Here is a 17,457-nt window from a genome sequence, read left to right as displayed (position 1 = left end):
GGGAACGCCCAAGCTAAGGAACGAGGTGGTGGCTGTCAAGCAGATGATGATTCGCTTAAACTCGGCAGACATAGGATGGCGGCTCTGGCTCAGAAAGGAGCACCAGCGTGTTTTGATGGGCTTGGTGAGCGTCGTAAAACTGAAATCCAGAAAGTGCATGCGGTGACCGCCATTGACGAGTTCTCGGGGCATACTGACAGACGGATACATACTGGAAGACACACCAACACTGCACCGTAAGCGTATACGAAAAAAGGGTATCGGCATTCAAAATGCACTCTGGGATCACGGAAGTATGACAGAATTTACATTGCCCTCTCTATAATAGAGAATTCGCAGCTCGATTTCACAGAAAAGGATTGATTTCTAGCCTCCACTTTGCTTCTATGCTCGCTCTTCTGTGTGAGTGCATTTTCGCACGTTTTCAGAACGGCTCTCCCAAAGTACTGCCGCTTATGTGGGAAGTGCAATAACCGCCAAAAGAACGAAGGCAGGCTTCGGCACGTGTGACTCAGAAAGGTTCCCTCGGGTAGTGTACAAAATTTCCTGGTAGCCTGGACCATTGCTACATTTGTGACACCGGCTACATTGTGCGACGATTGCGCGAGCCCGAGAAAAAGGAAGACAGCTTCGATCGCGCTTCGGGAACACGCGGATGCCCCGACACGTAATAAATTCTGGGAACGTGCACCGCTGTCACATTGATACATTGAGAAAGTTTCAGAATTGCGAGAAAGCTAAAGCAACTTTTATAATCGCTATTTATCAGATTCAGTTGATCCTTCCGCATTTTTATTGCCTCTTAAAACACAACGGAATTGGTATTTACAAATTTAGGAAACGTAGTCCCGTTCGTGGCAAGGAATGCTCAAACAGTAGCGTTTCTCTAGCGGCCAGGTGCTTGTATGTGGTCTCTACATTTTGTTTTCTCTTCCTGCAAACCAATCCTTAACATATCTTTCCGCTACGCTCACGCAATTCCGTCGGGTCCGGGTTACCAGCAGGTTCTGTCGAAAAAGTTATTCAAGCCATGCGAAATAAGGGTGCACTGGAGGCGAAGCAGCGCCAAAACCGGCACAAAACAAGTGTCGCTAAAACAGACGACAAAGCCGTCCCGCCGACGCGCCCGTTCGTGCATGCGGGGCACGGAGAAAGAAGTATTGGTGTGGGGAATGCAGGGTAATAGCGGCCTATCGCCCCGCCGTCTACACTGTGCTCCATGAGTGAAAAGCGCCCTTCCCATCCCCAGTCGCTTTGGGAGTTTGCTTGTCCCGAACGCAACGAAAGATCCGCTGACAGGTAGAGGTAAAACGCTCTGGTTTAAAAAAAAAAAAAAAAAAAAAAAACATTGTTGCTCCGGCTGTACCTCTACGGCCCAGAGCAACATGCGCAGCCGATACGAATCAGTAAAGAAGGGTACCTTCTACAGTTATTAGTGAAGTATTACCCGACGCTTAGTGACGCGTAACGCTGTACGGCCAGCCGCCCGTATGCGACCAAAACAACACCCTACACACGCGAGCACAATCTGGCACGGCGTCTGGCCAGACGGGCACAAGCTACGTAGGCCTAGCGCTCAACATCAGGCACAGCCGACGCTCACAGCACAAAAAAGGAACGCTTGCAACTTGTCACCGCTACTGTTGCAGAAGAAAGCCACTGACATTATTCAGTCATATGGAGTGCGTTACGCAAACATAGTTTCCACAATCACTCCTGCAAAAGTGCAGCCTTGGTTTTCTCGGTTGACTGGTGACGATGTTGCCCCCCAAAACAGACCACCACAATTTCCTGCTGTGCAAATCACGCCTAGGAAGACGTACACGGAACGAACTACGATCACGAAACAAACGCGTCCTTGATGCACTACAGCAATTTCGTTCCGGCAAGGTCATTAACGTTGGACGACGCGAAGGTGATACGGCATCCGGCAAGCGAGCGCGGCTATATTAGATGTAGTTCTCTTTCCAAACGTGTGCCAGTGACGTCACGCTAACGGCGAGATGCCTTTGGTTGCGGATTAACACAAGTTCACCTTTCATGTGAGCAATGCCGCGGCAGAGTTCAGCTGTTATCGAATTTACACATTATAAACCTGAAGAAGAATGCTCTAAGACAGCGTACTAAGTTAACGCATTCTCCATTGTCGTTTCAGGCCACTGGCCCACGGCAATGATGGGGGCTCTGAGGGGTCACGCCCAGTCCCCCTTAGAATTTTCTGCTACGAGGGGTGGGGTGAGGGGGGGGGGGTGGAAGGAGACGGACAGACTCTGATGATCATGACCATGATCACTACCTATCATTCATTTTACGTCGCAAACAATTCGCATCGACCGCATGTGGTTGTTACGTATACTCTCCTCATGTCCTGATCAAGCCGTTTTTGCAACTCCGCTGGGGAAAAATGAACAAAGCTAGGTAACTTAAATAGAGCACGACATAATAGCCATATTTTTTGTTTTCATAATTTCTGGCTTTGGTTTTTTATATATTTGGTATTGTTGCTGGTTTCCTGACTTCTTTCTCCTTTCATCCTTTTCTTTTCCCCCATCGATACGAAATCGTGCGCACACCACTTTCTCCGGGCGACGCAAGGAGGCGGAAAACGCGTTGTGCACGCTGCCCGGGTCAGCGCTCGGTGTAGGCGGACCTCGAAAACAAAAATGAATGGCTTGCCTCGGTATTTAGCCGCCGTAACCTAACACTTCAAAAACATTTAAGGACTGTGTTTCAAGAGCACCAACTTGCAGAATGATCGCTTTTAGACTGTTCAGTTTGCGCTCTTATTATCCGAAAGCATATATGCCCCAGTCGTCACTCGGCAGTTGACTGTTCAGTACGAAGTTGTGGTGCGGCGGTTGTAGGTGCGACAGCCACATGGAGGTGCGACAGCCGTAGTTGCAACAGCCGCAACAGCCGCAACAGACCCACCTGTAATTTAGGCGGCAAGCGAAGGTCTGAACCAACGGCGCGCCCTTCCACGCAGGCGCAGGCGTGTTTTGCCAACCACCGCCGTATTTCACGGTCGCTAGTATGTTACTCGCCTACCTATCTCTTTATCAACCCTTTTCTCCTCTCTAATCTTTATATCCCCTCCTCCGCCTCCCCACTGCACTGGGTTGTATGCAGGTGAGCCCCAGTTGGGCTCAATAATATCCCCAGTGCACTTCCTTTTCCTTTCCACCCGAATCTCCTAAGAAGCGGTCGCTAGTATGCGCCACCCGTCACGCACGTGACAGGTAGCGCATACTGCACAGGTGGGCTGCAAAGTGCGTTTTCAACCTGTGGGGTCATGTTTTATAACACAAAAGTGTTTTATGCCGGGGTCCACCAAGATATAGACGCCACATCCGTCACGGACATGACATCGCCAGAAAAACTGATTGACTCGGTGACGCCGGGATTCGAGCCATGAACTCTTTGGACCAACGGGAGGTACGAAACGCACTCCCGAGTGCGGTATGAACCGACGCATGAATAACACGACGAAAAAAAATTCACAGCATATCCACGGGGTGAATGATGATGAGTGGGCGAAGCTCCTGAGGGGAAATCATCGGTAAAACCATGACTCTTCAGTGAAAGTTCGCCCACTACATCTGTGTCCCGTTTTGGCTCATTCTGGCGTATTCTGGCTCAAATAAACATTATTTTCATCGTTTATCGGGGCCATAGGAAGTATGTGTTTTATAAAGCTAAGAAAAATTACCATGCGTGCGGTTTGCGGTGGCCGCGCAAACACACAGCAGTGACGTCAATACAAGGTGCTACCTGATTGGACGATACCCAAGATTAAAATTCAAACCAGTTTGGCTTGGGTTCTGTGCAAGAACACGTTGGGCGGGCATTCTCGATATGCCAGTTTCCTCATTTCCGAGGGCCTATCCCTCTTCTGCCTAATTGTCTCCCTTAAAATGCGTCAGATCAGCCTTCCAGCACGGCTTGGAAACGTTACAATCACTATAGCCGAGGCGTACGCAGTGGATGAACGCTCTCAGTGTCTACGCAGACGCTCATATGCGATGGGCTTTCCAACCATGTTTGGAGCTTGCCTGGCTCGGGCCTCTGTGGTACGAGGCGTGTTCGCACCAGGCCAAGTGTAGACTGATTCGGTAGTGTGCCCGCGAGCAGTCGTTGCTTTTGGCAAGAGCACGCAAACGAGTACTCGTCGGCGAATCAGTGCCAGTATGCAGCTTTCTGCGAAATAGCTCGTAGACCAATCGGCACTACAGCGCAAAAATGGTGAGTTCAGTATAGAAAACCTTGCCTAAAAACAAATAATCAGCGTAAAAAACATGGGCTATAAGAAATTGCGACTTGCACAATGGTGCACTTAGTGCCCCAGACCACTAGGCCATTATGTATAGCGAGTTTACATTTTCATTTACTTTTAGCGTTCCAACCAGCTTATATGCCATTCACTTGAACGGCGCTCGGGCAGTAAGCATCCCCCAAATTTACACAAGCATTACTTGTCCCGCGGCTATATTTATTGGTGGCAAAGAGTTCGTAGAGGTGTGGTCTTGCGGTTGCTGACCGTTGTGATTGTTCACCCAGCGCAAAAGGTTCTCGCCGCAACTTGGTTTTATGCTGTACGAGAAAAGGTTTGGTTGATCTTACTCCTTATTACCAAAACGTACTTCGGTTACTATTCTAGCGCCTTCAATTGGGCTTACATGTTTCTCCTGGCGTAGTAGTCAGCTAAGCGTTGCCTGTCACCTTTTGTGGAGGGACTGGACTTGGAGAGTGATACAGTCGGCAAACTAACGAACTAATAGCACACTCGTCCAGGCACAAACGCGTCGTGACTTAGTTTGTCTGAGTGAACGAATTGCAACGACCCGCGGGCGCCGGCAGACTAACCGCCTACCCGACTCATTCTGTCAGAGGGTCGGCGAGCCGTGCAGTAGCGCAGTCAAGCCAAGCCATCTTGTTTCGAAGTCATACGAAACATCGTAGGAAATCGGCAAGCATGATTCACAGAGGAGGACAGCATTTTTGAATTCATTTTTGTACTGGAAAAAGCGTGAATGCAGCCAGAGTGGTCCAAACATGGCCTAGGTTCTTCGTAGTTCATCAGTAAGATGAGACAAAGCCATATGAGCCTCGTGCGTGACGTGATACTTTCAAGGTAAAATGGTAATCCCATGCTATACACAGGTAAGAACAAAATTGACTGAAAAACAATCTTTACTACGCACATGCCATATGTGTGTTTTTTTTACCAATACAATTTGTATTTTCGGCTCCAGGTACAAAAGGTGCGAGCACAATTGGACCACCTGCGCAAAGAGGAACCAGAGGTTCAAGCTTTTAGTGTGTGATACCAGACATCATCACATACAGGGGAAAAAGTGCCAATCTGTTGCTGCGGCACCACTGTGTACATCTCTAACTTCTTATCAAGCTTTTCAGACGGGAGACCCTCTCGAAGTGGCTTCCGGAGCAGTTTAGGCCCACGTCGAAGTGTACGTTGTAAAGAAGCCACGGGATCCTCCTGTTCGGGAACATTCCTCTGACGAAGTTGACCTGCGCACGTGTTTAGTAAAATTATAATTCCCATTCCAAGGAAACACCTGGAAACTGGATGCAACGTGGTGACAGATGTTATGAAAGAAGGTGAAATGACAACACACTTCCCTGTCGGCTCATAACTAAGTTGCCGTCAAAACTGCAGGCTACAGAATGGCACCCTACAAAAGCTAACCTACATAACAGCACGGCGTCAAAAGAGCACGAGAAAGAAGCCCACGTCAACAAACAAACGTGCGCAGTGACAAAAGCGCACGCGAGGAAAGGGCAAAGCTTTATTACAGCAAAGCGTCCACATGGGCAATAGTTTAGATTTTTATTTGTGCAGAAAGATTAAAAATTGCGAAAAGCTATGAGTTTCTCTTCGGGCTTCGTTATTGTTTATTCCGAAAAAGTGGTCCGCTTTCATTACCTAAGGAGGACACAGCGTATGCATGTAACAACTATGCCTCATATGTTACAATCGTTAAGGAAAGCATAAACTGCTCGGTTTTTATAGTATTAGATATATTTGTTTTATTTCTCAGCATAACTAGTAGTCGTACTGTTTTCCCGAACGGAAAAATGTACAGTTACTGCAAGCTTCTTTTTGTCTACAATAAATGCAGTACGTGAGTTTGTTTTGTGACATATATTTTTCTTAACGTGTATCGCTATACTTTTTGCATATCCGGTGTTTTGTTACTGCAGCTGGAAATTCTGAAAGTTGGGTTCCCCTTTGTAGCGCTTACATAACACGTTATACCTAATTTTGCGGATTAGCAATTGCGAGTAAGTGTGGGCATATTCTGTTTCACACACAAAAAAAAAACAGGACACGCTTTAAATATCAAATTAAGCCATATTTGCCCGCATTGTGGAATCTCTCTACAATACACCCCATGCCGCCCGCATTTCGCGGGTGGGACACGTTTTTCTCAGGCGTGTGTGCTGTGTAGTGAAATCTACAGTTCCGCTAGTTGGTGTTGATACATTGTTAAGTAGCGCTTGAAACAGGACGAAAGCAGAGATGATAGCAGGATGATAGCGCCATCTCGTGTGTCTTCTCTGGTTTCGTCCAATTTCAAGCGCTACATATCGATGTGAGTACTGTCGCCTGCTATCCCCGGCCAAGTTGTAGCACACTGGCAGCAATGTTGGAATGAGCGTGCCATGATTGTTCAGGAACATGACGCGAAAAGTAGATCAGGACACGGCCATGCCGAATCGTCGGCAGTGCCACCACCGTTAACTGAGCTAAGCGCCCGACAACGTCATCCACCTTCCTGTGTCTAAACCTTGTACGTATATATCCCTGAAAAATAATGTATGGATTGATTAAAAAAAGATTTACGATTGTCCAGGTTAAAAACCTGGGGGCGTTTTGGAAATACGTCTGATAACTTTTATGCCCGTAAAGATGCCCAATTAGTTTTTGCAATTGTACGCTGCTACGGTAAACCGTCAGTTTCTGTTTTAAGTCATTTCATACAAGAAACTTGCAATAATGAGGTGTCTGTGGAATCAGCCAGTGCACAATGATATCAGCAGATAAGCCACCAATATCTGTGCCACCTTATGTGGCAATACTACGCGGCCCGTTTCCACGTATACCAGTAATTAGCGACCACGTTTTTCTCCAATTATGCCTTGCTGTATCAAAACGTCGCTGGGAAAAATTATTTTGGCAGAGCGAAGAATGCAGGTCACTTTGTTACGCATCATTTTATATTTTCATAGTTGAGTTATTTTTGGCAATAGTGAAAACGCCAGCAACAAAGCTTTTTTGTGGTATGGCTTGTAAAGCCCCTTGGGGAAGCCACTTTACGGATATGTTACGCCTTCTTATTTCGTGTGTTATTGAACAAGACAAATCGATGTCAGTAACATCGGCGACGAACCTGTCTTAAAGCGTCGGAATGGTCCAATTAGCAGAGTAACATATGGTGCCTCGTTCCTACCTCTCAGACAGGTAGAGAAGCAGGAAATTGGCAGCCTCATGGAGAGAGCAAACAAGCAGTCCCTAGGACTGCATATACGGGCCCCAAACGAGGAACGTGTGTAATTCCCACATTCGACGCGTTAAGTTTGACAATAGCCTCGAAGAAATAATTGAGGCGTAACCCACTGGCCGACTCTAGCGCCTCACCAATGCAGCAATGGCAGACAGTTACTAGGTAGCCTGCCTGTTCCATACGAAAAGATAATCGGATACAAGATTTCCATTCCCCAACTACGGAAAGGCGTCTGTATTCCACCGCTTCCCAAAAACATGCTTTCACTATACAACCAGAAGGGCAGTGAGGTAATAGCCCATGATCTGGAGAAACAACTTTGAGGAGATCCGCAAGTTGTTTATACCGATGCAGCAACCTACAATCTGCATGGAGCTGTAGTCTCGGTCGTCACCGAAGCAAGTAACCGGAGGACGGCGAAAAACTGGCCATTGCGCTATCCCTACAGACGACCCATGCTGTGAAAATCGGTGGCTATCCCAAGCCAGCGATCGGCAACTCTGCACGAGGAAGAATTTACAGCTTGCTTTTCAGGGTCTTTACCCACCGCGAGATCAACCAAAACACCAGAACCACCATCAGACGGACCCCAGCACATGCGGCCTCATAGAAGGCAACAAACGGGACAACGAGGCTGCTCAAAATCTCAACCACCGACAGACCGTGCAACCCGGTGCACATTCCAGACAAGTTCCAGGCATCTCCAAAAATCACCTCTGTACTTACCGATACCTGTTGGATCACTACAAAAGACGAGCCTACACGGCTGCCAGCCTTCGCTCACCAAAACGTCGCGTGGAGACAGCTAAAAGTGAACACTTATCCCAACTCAGGACTCTACCGGCACTTCCACCCAGAAATAGACGACGGAGGGAGTAAAACACTGACCCGAGCTCAGAAGCTTGGCTGACGCACAATGGTAATGCCCATGTACACAGAGAAAACACTTCAGAAATTCAAAAGGGGAATTTATTAACAATAGTAAGGAGAAGTGAAATGGCGTTCTACATAGCGAATACCCCGAAGTGCCGCAGTGGGAAATCCGATGGCCCGAAGACGCCTAGAAAAGCAAAGCCATCGTGGCCGTCGTCTGGGGCGCCGTAGGCAAAAAGAGATATTCCATTAACACAAAATAGTTATTTCCTCCTGCTCTCCGCAAAAGAGACCAAACACAGGTTTCTTTTGGCGCCAATCTTCGCACCGGTGTACGGGAAGCGTCGCGGTGCCTTCAGATTCGATTACAAGGGCTCTCCTGGTTCGGCTAGCTTTACGAGCCAGCCTAAATTTATTCTATGATATGCAATCTCTTTAGGATGGAGACACACGCTTGTTTGGCTTACACAATTATCACCTCGTTCTGCTATGTGGAATGCCTCCTTGAATTCGCGGGTTGTTTGATTACGGTGCCTAAATAAAATGTTAGTGGCAGGCAAATTAGGTTTGCATTCGCTGCACTTAGCACAATACGAACAAATATGGGTTGATACAGGGCCTTTAAATGACAATTCATGTTCTCTCAAACGCACGTTAATACAGCGGCCAGTTTGTCCAACATTGGTTCGGCCATAGGGCAAAGGAATGCTGCACACAACTCCCCTGGCGCATGCGACATACCAATTCTTGTGGTTGACACCACAGCCAACCCCTTTCTTCTGGCTTCCCCGCTCTACCTTTCTGTCAAGCCTGCCACATACGGAACTCAACTTGTTGCGGGCCGTGATAGCCTTTTGCACTTCATAGCAATGGCTCACTTTTTTTAGGCGGTGCGTGATTATGTGAATGTACGGGATGACAGCTTTATTCAGTGTTCGTCTATGCTTATTCGGTGTTTCTTTATGGAGGGAGAGGGCCCACAGTTAATCGTGTACGACGTCGTGGTGCCCTGACCTGCAGATCTTCGTACACGGAGCTTTGGGCAGAAGCATCTCTGTGTCTGGACAGGGGCACACTAGTGCAAAAGGGCTAGGGCGTTAGGCCTACGATGTTAGGTAAGGTGGTATGCGACAAGGTGGTATGCGAACGCTCCCACTGAGCACAAGCATCGGGCCAGTGTCAGTCAGTTCGCCTCACAATTATCTTGCACAGCGTGAAAAAACACGGGACACGAGTAAGTAATAGACACCGCAAACACTGGCCCGTGTTTTAAATGCAGAGCATTTTTATATGCAGAGCATTTCTTTAACTCACATGTAGCGTCCGCCGTCCGTCCGCAACAGCTCAGCGCGCAGGTGCGCCCTCTCGCCCACTGCTCCTCTCCCACATCACGCTACCCTCCTCGCTCTCAACTACAGGTCCACACCCCTCCCCCTACACTATATAAAAAAAATTATAGTTATCGGCGCCTGGTTTCGATCCCACGACCCCTTGGGTGGAACGCGAGGTACATGTTGCTCTTCCCACTGCGCCACAAAAGCGACACAGAATCATAGGGTACGAACGCGCCTTATATCCTTGACTCATTCAAACTACGCCAAGAAGCTGCTGATACACGGCAGCAGTTGCATCGATCTCGTCTTCACCAGTTGCTGCAACGCACGACCACTGCTTAAAGAGCCCTTAACAGTACACTTTAGCGACGACGAAGCCGTCGTTCTCAACCTCCAATACAACGACAACAGCAACAAATAAATAAATAACGACTTACAACAACCTACTCCTTGCCTTCACTTCTTGCGTCACAAAAAAAAGAAAAATGGGCCCATCTCGCCACGAGGGGGGACCCGAGTCGCAAAATCATGAAAGTAATAATTAATATATGACAGAAATATAATAATTCATAATAATAAGCAATAATAGTTAACACATTCACAAGGCCTTGCATAATTACCAAGCTTCTTTAGTGCAACATCTTGTTCGCGTCTCTTCGTTGGCCTTTGTTTCTTTCTCTCTACTTTTGACCTATTTTGTTAGGCCGAAAGGCCCCTCTTCATGTGGACAGTATCTCAATAATCACAGCTGTCTGTGGCTGGCATTCACTTTCTATACACATGCCGTCATGCTGTTGAGTCACTATGCACGCAGTAGACTAAGTCTCGTCAAACAACTGCCAGTGTGCCGGAATAACAACGTGGTAAAGTGCACAGCTTGTAATAGAGAGACCCGGCCCGACTTCCACTCAAACTGAAATTTGTCTATTTTTTGGCGCATTGACATTACCATTATATCAAACGATACCTAATACCACCCACATGCGGAATGTGCCTGAAGTAGCAGATGCTAACATACCTTCGCGGCCAGTGTGTCCGCTGTGTCGCCGAGGAAGACGGCCGTCCGGTTAGCTGGATCCATGAAGCCTGCCCTGGTCGCCGTGTCCAGATCCTTCCACATACCTGGGCCCGTTGGACACAACTGAAAAAAGCATGAGTGAGCACTTTTGCGTATGTTACGCACGCAGTGAATAATCGGCATCATCACTTAAATGTTCGTGTTAACACGAAAGTAACAATCCGCATCACGCACCACCGTATGCAATTACCATGTTTACAATTATGTTGGTGTTTAGTTTGTCCGCCCACAGGACAGCGAAATTAATTTAAAGCCACTGTTTTCTTGCGCCCGTCAAGGGTATGATTCCTCCAAAGGGAAATAAGGTATCGCATCGCTCCACACACTATTGTGTCTGCACCGTACACCCATATTCTGTGTCTATTATGTATGTACACTCTGACCTCGTTTCCATCTCTTGTATGACAGCGACAAGTAATGCACTGGCCAATGGATTACTGATTTCGTTTCCACCACTTTGTACAGTCTGGTATGTGAGCCGTCTTCTCTACCGCATCCGTCGAAATGAAAGCGGAAGCAGTTGAGGTCGGAGTGAAATGTTCGGACTCAGGAAACATGGCACCATTGTGACTTCTTAATCTCCGAACTCCGAATGTCCGCACCCACATGTCTTAAAAATCGCTATGAACGCAGTCTCTTTTGCATTTACTTCGGAATATTAGGGTATGTCTGACATGCCGATAACGGAATTGATTTCATTGATTGATTATGAGGCATAACGAGCCAACGCTACACTGGCGATAAGGGGCGCCCTAGTGGAGAGGCTCCGTGCTAATTTTGACGAACTGGGGCTCTTTAACGCGCGCCGAAATCTCCATGAAACGGGCGTTTTCGCTTTTCACCTCCATTAAACAAGAGGCCGCCGCGGCCGAGAATCAAACCCACGTCCGTGGGCTCACGCAGACTTTGAAATAGGTTGCAGTGTTCTCAATATGACCACTGAAATATACTGCAGGATTCCATTACTTACAATGTAGCTCCCTAAATATGAGGTTTCTATATAGTGTAACAAAGACCGTAATAGTGAAAGTTTCTTTTAGCAAAGAAGTTTTAAGCGACCGTTTGTACCGCAATAACCAAGAAAAGCAAAAACGTGGAAGCACGAAACAATGGAAGGTGTGCAATAGCCTATCGGTGAATAGAATACCACACTGATTCCTCTCTGTTTATGAAGAAATGCAGTCTCTCCAGAAACACGTATTCAACACAACCAATTTATCAATCAGAGAAACAATCGAAATAACGAGTGATATGTAGTCCTTCGCTAAACAGAAAGGAGGGTGCCCCCTGACGCCAGGAGGAACAATCACACGATAAGTTAACCTTTCGCAGCTAGGCACTGGCAATATTAGTGGTGCAGAATTCACAAAGAGTGGTCTCCTCTGCGTTAGTACTTACTGATTCATTGCCGCTGACATAAAATTGGCGTTTTGTACGTTCTCAGATTTCGCTTTTGTATATGGTGTAGGCTTTCATGTTACAATAGTTTGTTAATAGTCCTGTGTTATACATTCCGTCGCGAAAGCACAAGCCCAAGGAAGAACGTTCGACCATTTACCACATTTGTGGACATAACATGTGTCCGTTTAGGGAAAAAAATAAACAAACACCAAAACAAAAAACTGGTTCATTCCTCTGCCATAGAATCAGTAAAATACGAAAGTGAAATGTGATGCGAAATATCAGCTGAGCATGATTTTGAGTCTGTGGCTGTCTTCTGGGTTTGCTTGGCGAGTGACATCTTGCTAGTGCGTCGCTTCGCAAAGGAGTACTGGCGTCATTTCCGTGACGGATATGACGTCAGTGAGATCTTGGGGTATTGCGGCATAAAACACTTTTGTGTGAACATATAAAACCGGAAAACGAACAACCCTAATTATAACGTACTCTTTGGTACTAAAGGTTGCTTCTCCTCAAAACAACCGTGCGTGCAGGGGTGCACCTTTTCTACAAGCTGCTTGCTTCACTGAATAGGCTTCACTTCCGTGGCGGATATGACGTCAGAGAAATCTTCGTGTGTCTGGGAATAAAACCCTTTGTGTTAGAAGAACACTGTCCAGGTCCCCGTGGAATTACTCACTAACACAGCCACGAAAAGTACAATCGGATACGCCTTTGCAAAATAAGTCAAGCCTCACCAGTGCAACGAACATATGCATGATGTGTTTTGGTCTTTTTCAGTCCTACTTGTGTAGTTGTCTTGTACAAAAACGTAGATCTTACGAACGCACAGAAGTAGAAAATGGCTCTAGAACAGGAGCGGGTACGGCTCCGGAGGCAAAGGAGAGAGCTCCCTCTGTGACGTCTGTGTGTTCGTACGTTCAGCGGCGCTTTTTGTACGATGAATACATAGCAACTGGTCCAGCTTCCTGTCCAGCTGCGGGTATCAAGCTAGAGGGCTCATGCGTCAATGAAATGTGTTACCAGTTCACGAAACAGCGAAGGCTGCGAACGAGTGTTGGTCAGTTGCATACAAAAAGCGACAGAACATTTAGCTCTATTTTGAACATCAAATGTAGATAACCTGCGGAGCGGTAACCATTGCGGAAGAAAGATTGCGCTAGAGAATTTGTTGCATCACTTTTTGTTTTTGAAACTGGGGTTTCTTGGGCTTTGTGGTACCTATGATATACGCGAATCAGCATCCTTGCGACTGCTGACACAATATTGAATAATGTCAAATCGATGCCCCTAATCTGGTGGGTGGTCGGTTGGGTAGGATCGGTGTGGCATAGAAGCCAAATTTTTCCTACTCGAATAACTAAACCCTCTCCCTTTTGCGTCGCGATGCAGCCACATTGATATCATCGACTGCGACCACAGGTGTAGTGCAATCACAATTAAAATACACAATGTAGCCAAGAATCTCTCGACAAGGCAGTAAAGATAGTCTAAGCGATTCATTGAAGCTAAACACTATGATACCACCGTCTGTCTTTGCGCCACACGCGTGACCACAAGCAGTAACTCTTTTCCTGCGAATCTACGGTAGCTCGCATGTCCTGTCTTTTGCGTATGCCGCGAACCCACTGTGTCTGTCAAGTTTCTGAGGAGACCCATCGCAAAAGGTGTGACTGCGGTAGGGAATCGGCTTAAACCCTAAGTATCCATGCCTTTAAGTCTGCAAAACTTCATAAAGTGACATGGTAGACCACTGCAAAGGGCCCACAATAGGGAGAACATTCTCACGAATAAACTGGACTCGGTCGTACGCCATTGCTGATGAAACTTTACCTTCCACTTTCCATCGCGACTATCAGTCGGTACTGCATATTCACCTCTGGAGAAAAAGCCAACTGTGAGGAGGCGCTGCTTACCGCAGGGGTCGCAGATCGAAGTAACAAGGACCAGGTGGACATGGGGTGGCGAAAAAGATCGCGTGGGACAAAAAGCGAAGAAGACGACACCGGAGGGTGGGGGAACGAGAGCTGAAGGAACGAGGTTCAAGGAGCGACCTGCCGGACGAGAACGTTCGTGGAAACTTCGTTACGAGCCTGAGAACGTTCGGGGAACGTACGTTGCGAGCCGCATCTTCCCCGTTGACATCGAGGCAGATAAGCCGAGACTGGCCACGGAGCACCCGGGCCGAATCGCTCATCAGTCGCATCCCCGGCATCGACAAGAGCACCGCGGCAGCGCCCCGAGCCTAGCGCACGGGACCCGACTTTGTGGCGGCCAGCACCAGCGTCAAGGAGACAGCGCCTACAGCCATCACACCGATCAAGTGTACCGCCACAGCTCCCTGCCGCCGGGTCCTGCCAGACGTGAGCGGAAACTCTTTTGAGTTAAGAACAGTGTCTTGTCGGACATCTATTCGTTTGATTAGATTAGTTCATATTTAATTTGTGTATCTTTCAAATTTTGTCCCGAGAATAGAGTCTGTTGTTGTCTGACGTCACGTGCCTCGCTTTTTCTCTGCCAGTTACACTTAACTGTCCTCATCCACAAAGCAAACCGCATCACACCATCCTAGTATGTGTAGCCTAGATCAGCAGTGTTACGCCTATTTCAGTGTTCTTTTATGGAGTGTTAAACCGTGGGTAGCAAACGTACTCATTATACGTGAACGAACGCACCGATAGAGAGAGAGAAATACCTTCTAATTGGACCCGTTTAAAATGACGAGGTAGAGGGCATTAGACTAGGCCTCTGCTCACCCCCTACGTCGGCCGGAATCCCTTGGGATTCGGCGGCGGTCAAGGCGAAACCGAGGACAGATGACTTCTGTTTTATGGTTTAGTAATAAGATCTCCCGAGTTTCCGTATTTCTGTTCGGGTCGTTATAGAAACGGCATATCCAGACCAGGTGGACTAGGTCCGCAGTACTATTGCAGTGAGTGCATTTCGGCGTAAAGACTTCGGTATGCCATTTGCTGTACAATTGAGCGTTCGGAAACACCGCGGTTTGAAATTTACTCCACATACCTTCCTCTTTTTTGCTGAGCTGATTATACGCCGCTCGATAGATCTTGCGCCCGAGCTAATAATTAGAAATTATTTCTTGAAATGCCCTGAGTTCATCGCATGAAGGAACGGATTCCTCGTGTGGAAGCGCTGGGTCAGCTGCGATCGACGGGCAAGTAAGGCGTAGGTCGGTCGCATGCGCCTCACAGCAAATCAGTGAGAGTTGCTCTGCTGGTACTTGACCTTCTCCGATAATTTTGGCAGCTGCAGCAGAGACCATGCCTATATCATAATTCTTAATGGCTGTGTTAGAGTCACTAACAGCCACCCTTGTACCAGTCTGTGCTATTGCGAGAGCAATAGCGACTTCTTCTGCCTCAGTTTCATTTGCGTTTCTGACGATGCAGCACGACACCGGGTCTCCACTCTCACGGACTACTACTGCTGTGCGTGCGGTGTTCTTAGTATCGTATTCGGCAACGTCCGTGTACAGCACTAGAGACCTTACTCAAAATTTCGCCTGCGAGGCCATAGCGCTATTTTTTTGTCTGCCTTCGTTAAATACCGGGTGCATGCTTTTATTCAGTGGTTTAATGATGAGTCTATTCCTAGTTGGTCTAGGTACGATATCAGTCTGTTTGGAACACTGAGACGGTTCGCATCCTAGGCGCTCCATGATGTTCGTTCAAGTTTTACTTCTTAAAAGTATTTTATGGTGAGACACCGTGGCGGCTTCTGTAAGCTCATCCAGACAGTTGGATACTCCTATACTTAGAAGCTTTACCGTCGGGGTGATTAGTGGTACCCACAGCAATGAAGGGGGAACTGCTTCGGCTGCACTTTGATGCTCCGTACGTGGGGCACCCGAGAGAACAAAAAACGCATGTGAGCATAAGCACGACCTACTTCTGGGCAGGGATGCGGGTGGTTGTAATCGAATACTGTAAAAAGTGTCGCTCCTTCGCTTTCTTAAAGAGCAGAAAAAAAACAGTAAAGCTGCAGGTGTTCGAGGAGCTTAAGATAACTTTCCAACGTACAGCCATGGGTATAGTGCAACCCTCACTGACGTCTTCGGCAGGAAACAAGTGCATTTTAGTCTTTGTAGACTACTTAAGCCGTTACAATGAGGCTTTATTGCCGGCAGACCAAAAAACAAGATGTTCGGTCGAGAGTTTGTTGAGAAAACTACCCAAGCAACAAATTTACTGTCACGCTTCATGAAGGAAGTATACATACTTTTCGGTATTAAGAAGCTAAAGACCACTGCATACCACCCTCATTGTAATGCTGCCGTAGATAAACTGGACCAAACTCTGGTAACAATGCTATCTCACTAAGTCGACCACCATCACAGCGACTGGGGTCAATGGCTCCCCTTTTCAGTGTTTGCTTTACCAACTTCCATGAGGGGACTACTCAGACTCCCTTCTTTCTCATTTGCGGTCTCGACGCATCAACGACGGATTTCACAGGCGCGCGTGCCGAGACGCACTACGGCAGACTCGAACGTTACCGCACAGATCTTGATCAACGTCTCTGAGTTTCCCATCAGCTAGCGTCTGAAGCAGTGAATAAATCGGTGGTCAGACAAAAGGAGAGTTTTGGCTAGAGCAGCCAAGACGCGCCCTACATTATGGTAGACAGGACACACGTGAGGGTAGAATACCTCGGCCCTGGCCTGGCAGAGAAACGGACACCAAAATAGAAGGGTCCTTTCCGCATCGCTAAAACACTGTCAGATGTGACACGTAGAGGGAAAGGTGTCCGACATGGTGATAAAAAAATGGTCAACGTCAAATAACTGAGAAGAGCGACAGCCACAGACGATGCGGCCACGCAACACTCGGGAAAGATTTGGAATGAACGCTGCAACAACAGCCCGCCTCAGGAGAGCGATCATGTTGGAGATGGTGCACTATTCTTCCCCGTGCGAAGGGTTAACCTATTGTACGACCCAGGGACCTTCAACAAAGCCGTCAATGCAGCCGTGAGGCAGGGCAGGAACGAGCTGTCTCTAAATAGCAGTCATCCAGCCATTAAAAGCGTCCAGGAGACAGAGTGAAACGGTGGAACTGGAACCACGCTTGTGGTTTCAAAGGGTCGGACACTTTTTGAAAGCAACAATTGAGCTACAGAACACGCGTTTCCAGCTGAAAGCTTGCCATCGGGAGAGCGGGCGGAGGCGCGCGGAATGCAATGTACGACACAAATCAAGAGATTGCTCTCAGCTTGCATCGCCCCG

This window comes from Haemaphysalis longicornis, unplaced genomic scaffold, assembly GCF_048455015.1.
Source record: "Haemaphysalis longicornis isolate Haplotype H1 unplaced genomic scaffold, Haemaphysalis longicornis Haplotype H1 scaffold_33, whole genome shotgun sequence".
In the NCBI taxonomy this organism is placed as follows: Eukaryota; Metazoa; Arthropoda; class Arachnida; order Ixodida; family Ixodidae; genus Haemaphysalis; species Haemaphysalis longicornis.
Note: the sequence above shows the minus strand (reverse complement) of the source record.